The sequence below is a fragment of the Rattus rattus genome, chromosome 13 (assembly GCF_011064425.1).
Source record: "Rattus rattus isolate New Zealand chromosome 13, Rrattus_CSIRO_v1, whole genome shotgun sequence".
NCBI classification, from domain to species: Eukaryota; Metazoa; Chordata; class Mammalia; order Rodentia; family Muridae; genus Rattus; species Rattus rattus.
In genome coordinates this window covers 20,356,277-20,364,656 of record NC_046166.1, presented here as the reverse complement: position 1 = coordinate 20,364,656, position 8,380 = coordinate 20,356,277, and the positions used below count along the sequence as shown (strand labels likewise).

Genomic DNA, 8,380 nt, shown 5'->3' with positions numbered 1-8,380 from the left:
ATGAAAAGCTTCTAAAGACTAGTTGGTTGAACCAACATACAATTAATTTAATTCAATACATTTAATACTGAATTGTATATTTAAAAATGTTTAACATGGGGCTGGAGAAATGGCTTAGCAGTTAAGAGAGCTGACTCCAGAGGTCTTGAGTTCAAATCCCAGCAACCACATGGTGGCTCACAACCATCTGTAATGAGATCTGATGCCCTCTTCTGGCGTGTCTAAAAATAGTAACAATGTACTTATATATAATAAATGAATAAATCTTTTAAAAAATGTTTAACATGATAGGTCTTGTCTCTTTTGATATAGCTTTCTAAAAATGTTATGTACATCATGATTACATATAGAATATATTTGATTACTATTGAGAAATATATGCATATACATATACATATATATATATATTGAGAAATACATATACATAGAGCATAACGGCTCACATGTATGATCTCAGCATTCTAGAAGCTAAGGTAAGAGGATATCCATAAGTTCAAAGCAGCCTGGACTACACAGAAAGTTCTAGGACAATCTAGGCTACAGATTGAACCCATGTCTCAACAAACGAGATGTAAACTAGTTCCAGCTAGTCTCAAACTCACAATCCCCTGCCTCATCCTTCCAAAAACACGATCATACATCTTAACTTTACATATCATCCACATAACAGTGGAAAATTAAAACCTAAAGAGTAACCAGCAAAAAACAATAGTTCCATTTAGATACAGATATTCTAGTGGCCTCTCAGTCCTGGCAAAAAACAATTTCTGATCAGAGCTAAGTGGAAGAGTGAGGTTCTCCAACTGTGTTTCTGTTCTTCCCAGTTTAAATGGCTGGCAGTTGGGACCTTTAGACAGACAGCTTCTTCTCTGGGCATATATACACATAAAACAATGGCTGGAGCTGAGGTTGACAGGGCCTGCCACAGTGGATCTCCTGTGACTCAGATCTGTAGGGTGTTTTGTTTCTCATTACTTCCTGTTTCCCTTAGCTGTTTAAATATTTAACAATCACTTCATAATTCCTCATATTTAGTAGACGTCAGAGTCGCAGGCCCAGACAATAGAGGCACGGTTCCAAATATATGGCTCAGAAGTTATGTCCAGGTTTCTGAAAAAGATCAGAGATATTTAAGGAGAGAGGCTGGAACTTTCTATAGCTGTGATCTTTATGACATTGAAGAACCTATGGAATAGTGTGTCCAAAAGGGTAAGGATCACTCTATGTGAGAGAAATAAGTACTGGACTCTAGCCCAGGGGAACAAGGTACTTTAAAATGCCAAAATGCACATTCCAAGCAGGATAACATAAATTTATAATCTCAACTCTTGGAAAGCTAAGGCAGTTTCAGGGGACCCAGCAGTCTCTCCTAGATTCTGGGGGCACCAGGCTTGAACACGGTACACATCCATCAGTGCAAGCAAAGTACCATAAATAAAATAAAACCTCATACACACACTTATAAATAAATATAAAACCAAACCAAACCAGGGGCCAGAAATATAGCTCAGTCATAGTTACTGCAAGCATGTGCAAAGAAGCCTTAGACACACACACACACACACACACACACACACACACACACCAATTAACACTGGGACTTCAGATCATCTTTCCATTTCAAGACACCAGTAGCAAATTCAGTAATATATAACTAGACTGAAGGGCTTCATTCCCAATCCTCTTGAAGAATGGGCAGGAAAGTTTAAAGCTAAAGAAAATACACATTCCATGCCAGTGAAAGCGAGCTTCCTACCTGAGCAAAGACCCTTCGGACTCACTCTGGATGCCCTTCAGCTGTGGCAGAAGTGTTCAGGCACCCTTATCATAGTGGGAAATCCAATGCTGGCTGCTCTGGTAGGATTTAAATGTGAGGACTCGTCTGGCTGTTGTCTCTCACCTGAGACCTTGGTCACCACCTTTACTTCCTTGCTGGAGACCTAAGCCTCATACACACTCCCACCCACCTCCTGCTCTCCCCCTGCTCCCTCTGTCGCTTTTGCATGGTGAGGGCCTTCCCTTCCTTCTATGGGCTCCCTGCTTCTTGGCATGCCATTTGAAAGACCTCTTTTACTTCAAGTGCTAGATTTCTTTCTGAATTAAATTTTGTATGTATTTACGTATGTGTGTGCTTGTGAGTATTTGTACAAATGGAAAGAGAATATATGAACTGTGTCTGAGTGTTGAGGTCAGAAAAGGGCATTGGCTCCCCTGGAACTGGAGTTACAGGCAATTATGAAATTACTCCCTTAAGGCAGGGTCTCATCCTGAACCCAAAGCTCCCCCTTTCTCAGATAGGTTCAGACTGTTCCCTTCCAAGCTGAGTGTCTTAGTTAGGGTTTCTATTGCTGTGATGAAACACCATGACCAAAAAGCAAATTGGGGAGGAATGAGTCTATTTGTCTTACCCTTCCGTATTGCTGCTCATCATTTAAGGAAGGCAGGATGGCAGGAACTCCTGATGAGCAGGAACCTGGAGGCAGGAGATGATGCCAAGGCCATGGAAGGGTGGTATTTGACCGGCTTGCTCCCCATGACTCCCTCAGCCTGCTTTCTCACAGAACTCAGGACCACCAGGCCACGTGTGACACAACCCAGAATGGGCCTTCTCCCCGCAATCACTGATCAAGAAAATGTCCAAGGGACTTGCCTGCAGGCAGATCTTATGGAGGCATTTGCTTGAGATTTCCCCCTTTCAGATGACTTTCACTTGTGTCAAGTTGACATAACACAATCCAGGACACTGGGGTTAGAAGTATGGGGGGGGCTTCTTTTTACATGGGCAGTAACATCTGAACCCTGGTCCTCCTGGCTGCAAAATGTCTTAGCCACCAAGACACCTCTCCAAGTCCCAAGGCTTACATTCTCAATTCCTCCAATTGCTCAGACCATCGAAGCACAGTTCATCCGGGCAGGACTATATAGTAGTGGCTTTTCCATTTCATGGCAGCTGAGAAAGATATGGTAGCCTATATTCTTTCAAGGCATTCTCCACAACAACCTAACCTCTCTACCAGACCCTACCTTTGAAAGCTCCCCCATCTCCCAATGGTGTCACAGGCTGACCTTCAAGCTTTTGTCACAGAGGCTTTTGAGGAACACTTGCATAGCAATACTGCTATTGTTTCTATTAATATTACTGAATCATTCTTGACTCTCTGGGCTTCATAGAAGCTGGGCTGAGGTACTACAGGCCCTGAAGAAGACTCACACATTTCCAGAGCCCCTTTGCTTAAGAATGAGAATGAAGAAACACCATCTTCCATGTTGACCTCAGTTCTGAAACCCATGTATCCTGGGCAGTATAGGCAGAATTCTACCTATCTCTCAGCCTTAACAATGGCTCCTTATAGAGTGTGGTCATACGCTAACTATGGGAAATTGACCATCCTCCTACCATTGGACAAGAGATATAGTAGAGACTAGTGGAGATAGTGTGACTCTCCTGGAGTAGGAAGGGCAAGGTCACTTAAGAACAATTCCCATGTATTCTTTAAATTCAGTTCTCATCAGACTCATTTCTAGTGAGTACACCCTTCAGTTCTTACTAGGAAATAGAGGTCCTAATTATGCCTTTGAGCAACTGTGGGACTGTGGACAGCTTTTTGATTTCTCTGTGCCACTGGCTGCTAACTTATAGAGTTTTTGTGGAAGGCCAATGAGTTAAATTAACAACAAGCAATTAGCAGGCCATGGTGAATCATGATTTTATGGAGACGGAGGCAGGAGGATCACTGAGTTCCAGAGCAGCCTGGTCTATATAATGAGTTCTAGGCCAGCTAGGGCTACATAGTGAGACGCTGTTTCTAACAACAAGCATTTAGAAGAGCGTCTATGTTACAGGCCCCAGACCTTAGAACAAGAGATGCCATGATGTAAGTACTATTCAGGCCTTAGAACCCAGCATGTCAGCAATAACACCTGCCCCCAAAAAAATGAGAATAAAGACTGTGAAAGTCCATAGTACTGGGAAAGTCCTTAAATGTACTAACCTTGTGGTTTGGTTTCTGTAGTTCTGCTTTGGACTAAGTGTTCTTGCTAACTTGTGGTTTTTGTGCTTAAAAGCTGGAAAGATGGCTCAGCATTTAAGAGCACTGACTGCCCTTCCAGAGGTCCTGAGTTCAATTCCCAGCAACCACATGGTGGCTCACAACTCTCTATAATGGAATCTGATTCCCTCTTCTGGTGCGTCTGAAGACAGCTACAGTGTACTCGTATATATAAAATAAATAAATCTTAAAAAAAAAAATAAAGCTCATTGGGTCCTGAGCACCCAATGTAGTAGATAATGGGCTAATAAAAGATTTTCTATTGGCTTGAACCTATGTCCAAGTAGTTTCTTCTGGTGGATCCTTTACAACACCTGGGACACAGTAGGCATACGCTACTATGTCCCGAGAATTTAATTATCAGAAAACCACGAAGACATGGCTTCTGCTCTCCAGAGTCTCTTCATTTGTGGGGAGAATTTCCAAACATTAAGTTCCCTAAGCGAATTCCCCTTCGAAGGGCATCACCTACCCTGACCACTTTAGAGCTGTTACTCTTGTTCACCACAAGAATTTGCAGATTGCTCAAGACGTAACGCGAAACACCAAGCGACGTTCTTCCCATTTGCATCTTCTCCAATTCTTTGTCCATTTGTTTGCTTTGTGGTTCGCAGTGCTGGAAATAGAATCTAGGCTTTCCTATCTGCTACGGAAGGGATCTACCACTGAGCCCTAACCCCTCTTCTCCAAATTCTATCTGAGACAAGTACTTCCCCTCTCCTTCCAGCCTTAATCAACACTAGGGACTGTTTTTTAAAGACCAAGTACACAGTCTAGCATTTCATTTTACAATGTTTCTCATGTTACCTCTGTAGGATCGTACGTCTTTTTCTTGTCTCTTATTTAGACTTATTTTTCTACGTCTTTTATTTAGCCTTGTGTGCCTTACACACATTGTACTGCAAGTCATGCCATGTTTGCTTTAGAGATAGGGCACGGACACACAGACATAAGACAGGTTGAGGGTGAACCTGGCATGCTCCATCTAGCCTGGTATAACGTATTCATGGCTCAGAGCAAGAATGTGTTCTTCAGTTCTCTGGAGTTTCTCCAGCGCACACGCGAGGTTGAGGTGGTTACCAGTTAGCCCCTTGATTGCAGAAGGCATCATTGAATGCTTTGTACTGTGAATGCCTTGCAGGTAAGCTAAGGAAAAACTTTCCTAGCTCTGAGATTCAGACTTAGAGACAGTGCAGACCACGACCGTGATGACAAGGCAGAGATGATTCAAATTAGAATGTCTCTGGAGCTTTGCCTGTAAATCCTAGACGATGTAACGACAGTTTATTGATACCAGAGAAAGGGCTTTTTAGCAGATTCTAGGTGACAGCCTGAGACTTGTATTCTCCCTTTGGCTCAGATGAACCCACTATCTTAGAATTAACTTGATATTCCCAAACTCCCCATTGATAATTTGTATCCGGGGTATTTGTAGATTGGTCTGAACTTATACAGAAGAGTTAGGCAAAACATTCGTGCATAGAAGTTGTGGAGTCAACAGGCATTGTTTACAGTCTAAGAAGTTCAAACTGCAGGGAAATCACTTAACTTTCTGAGATTTCTCTTTCACCACCTGCAGAGAAATATCTAGTATCACTTCTTTCTTAAATCTAACAAGTATAAATTAGTCCTCTAAAACAGGACATTCACATAAGGAAACGCAGTATTTTATATGTGAGTGATATTTTCCATTTTTAAAAAAAGATCCACATAATGGGGAAAATTAAGTCACTGGCATGAGCTCTGCTTGCCTTTCCTTCCTTATTTTTTCTTCCTCAATAAATATTTGTAATAAAATACAATTCCGCATTTGTACCTGAGTTGCTGAGTACTACTAGCCTTTTTCTTACTTTTAAATCCTTTAGAAAACCAGGCCTAGAGGACCACGCTCATAATACCAGCCTCGGGTCTTGGAGACTGGAGGATAAAGAGTTCAAGGCCAGGCTCACACTACAGCTCCATAGTAAGGTTGAGGCCAGCTGGGTCTACAAAGAAATGTCTCAAAAAACCTAGCTAAATAAATTCTTAAAAGAAATATTACATAAAGTATTCACCGTTCACAGATGGCAAGTGGGAGACAGAGGGAACTGACGGTTGTCCCAAGGTCACATTGTGTATTCAAAGAGACAGTCAACATTGAAACCGGGTGTGCTAACTCCGAGTCTCACGCTCTGACCACATTCTCTATGGTTGGGCCAGCTACCCTGGCATTCCTTAGGAGTCAAGGAAGGTACCTTAAGACATTCCACGTAGAAGAACAAAGATGCGACACATTTCATTCATTTGTTAGGTATATGTTAAGTACTAGCTGCAAATTAACCCCTTAGGTGCTTCAGATGAAAGATACAAGAAAATTGCTGTTTAATACAAATTGGTTAGAGTGTCGTGCCATTTAGCTCTTAAAAAAGGATCTAACAGAAGAGCCCCACATGTGGGTGACAGCATCAGACATCTGCATGTCAGACATTTACACTACCATTTATAACAGTAGCAAAATGACAGGCATGAAGTAGCAATGAAAGAATTTTATGGTTGGGGTCACCACAATATAAGGAACTGTATTAAAGGGTCTTAGCATTAGGAAGGTTGAGAACTACTGGTCTAACACATGGTAATTAATGTGTAAAGGTTTATCAACCAATAGAACTATATGAGTAATCTCAGCTAAGAAATATATGGATTTGTGTGCATAAGGCCTACATAAGATCAAGGTAGCCAAAATCCCTGCACAGATGAGACTGCTGCTGTTGACTCACCCTAGCCTGAGGAACTATTGGCAACAAATGGCTGCTGAGGGTAGGAACAGAGTCTGTTTTGTTCAGAAATATGGTCCCTGAGAGGTCACCCATGTAGAGTGGTCCTACATCCACGCACATACAAGCAGCACAAAGTTGACTGAGTAGACTTAAAACAAACAAACAAACACATGAACTTGGTAGGGATAGAATGGCAGGAGACAGGGTAAGAATTGGAGGAAAGAGAGCTGGGGAGTAGATTTGATCAAAATGTGTTATACACTTGCACAAAATTCCCCAGTGACAAAAACGTGTAAAAGAAGTCTACAGAACTCATTGTTTGCATTCAATTGCCTCTTAATACTTCCAACAATTTTATAGAGGATTGGAGGATTGTTATATATGGAAATGAGATGCACCCAAAGTAGACTTGAAGTAACATTTACTTCAAGTACATTTACTTTGTTTGCAACACCATTTGAGTGATTCTTAGTCGAAATGCTTGGAAGCAGGAATGCTTTAATTCTCCAATTTCTTTCTTAAAAATTGTGAAATATTTGCATTTACATAATGATATGTCTTGTCTATAGGCTGTAAGTCTAGAGATAAAACTCATTTATGTTCCATACATACCTCTCATACATAGCCCAAAGGGAAATTTATAACAATATAGTAATGGGGCTGGGGAGATGGCTCAGTGGTTAAGAACACTGGCTGCTCTTCCAGAGGACCTGAGTTCAATTCCCAGCACCCACATGGTGGCTCACAACCATCTGTAATGAGATTGGAAGTCCTCTTCTGGTGTGTCTGAAGAGAGTGACAGTGTACTCATATACATAAAAATAAATAAATCTTTTTAAAAAAACAATATAGTAATTTTAAGAATGAAGCAAAGTTCTGTGCTTCCCAAAGTGATGCTAAGTTACAAACCTTACCTAAGGCCAGTCTAGGTATCCTCTTGTGTATTTGTCAACAAATCTATGGAGAACTACCACAAAGAAGTTTTTCATTATGTTGCCCTATCACAGCAAAGTTCCGTAGTCTGCCTCTTCTGTTCTTACATTGTAAACAGAACTACAATCAATTTACTGTTGTTCGTTTCTCACAGGCTGGGCTTTTCTATTTGTTTTAGGTTCACTATGTACCTCTGGCTGCCCTAGTACTCAGACCTTCCTGCCTCTGTCACCTGAGTGCTGGGATTAAGGCATGCGCCATCACACAAGGCAGACAGCTAGCTAATTTTATTACAGCAAAAGAAAACAAACTAGAACCCTATGTGAGTTCTAACCTCTTAACTGGTTTTCCAGTTTGTTCCTAAGGTGGTCTCCACACGGATGTGCAAGAAAGCCAAGTCTGGTGAACAGATCCGCAAGAGAAAGACCTGGGTAGAAAGATAAACTGAAATAAACACAAAGTTAGCAATCATGGAACTAGGTTTTCTATCTTCTGCTTTCCAAGGTGTTTTCACAGCTTGATAACGGACATCAGTTGTCTGTATTTTCTTGTGCACGTTTTCCTACCTCCTCTTTCCCTGCTTTCCAATGAATCTCCTTTTCTTTTTCTCTTGAGTTCTCTGTCTTGCGTCCATTTTGCCCT

General features: G+C 41.4%; 1 long non-coding RNA gene across 2 annotated transcripts; it reads right to left on the bottom strand.

Moving 5' to 3' along the window:
• Positions 1–389: 389 nt before the first annotated feature.
• LOC116914374 lies at positions 390–8,168 on the bottom strand. Of its 2 annotated transcripts, XR_004389745.1 has the most exons (3): positions 8,073–8,168; positions 4,522–4,665; positions 390–1,110 (listed from the first exon to the last, which is right to left on the bottom strand). It is a non-coding gene; the product is annotated as an uncharacterized LOC116914374 (long non-coding RNA). The 2 variants fall into 2 exon arrangements; XR_004389744.1 differs by lacking the exon at positions 8,073–8,168 and having other exon boundaries at positions 4,522–5,606.
• Positions 8,169–8,380: the final 212 nt, after the last annotated feature.